Below are 377 nucleotides of genomic sequence, written 5' to 3' on the forward strand. Positions count from 1 at the left end.
CAGTCTGTTACCTCAAGGTTAAGCCAAAATTTTCATTTTTGTCACACTTGAACTGCTACTGGGAGAGATTCAATGGTCTCCCCAATTTCTCATTGTCATCCTTTCCTGGTTATCCTTTTAGGCATCCTTTGGATTTTTGCAACAGTTCAGGCTCAAGGCAATGTAAGTTTAGGTGATTTTTTATCTGCGAATGATAAAAACATTACATGGCAATCACCATCCGGTGATTTTGCCTTTGGTTTTCATTCCCTTCCGGATGAAAAAGATCAGTTCCTTCTTGCTATCTGGTATGCCAAGATACCCGACAGAACTATAGTTTGGTATGCCAATAGACAGAATCCAGCTGAGAGAGAATCAAAGGTTGAGCTCACCAGCAC

The sequence above is a fragment of the Theobroma umbraticum genome, unplaced genomic scaffold (genome assembly GCF_002168275.2).
Source record: "Theobroma umbraticum cultivar Fairchild unplaced genomic scaffold, ASM216827v3 scaffold_67.0, whole genome shotgun sequence".
Classification (NCBI taxonomy): domain Eukaryota; kingdom Viridiplantae; phylum Streptophyta; class Magnoliopsida; order Malvales; family Malvaceae; genus Theobroma; species Theobroma umbraticum.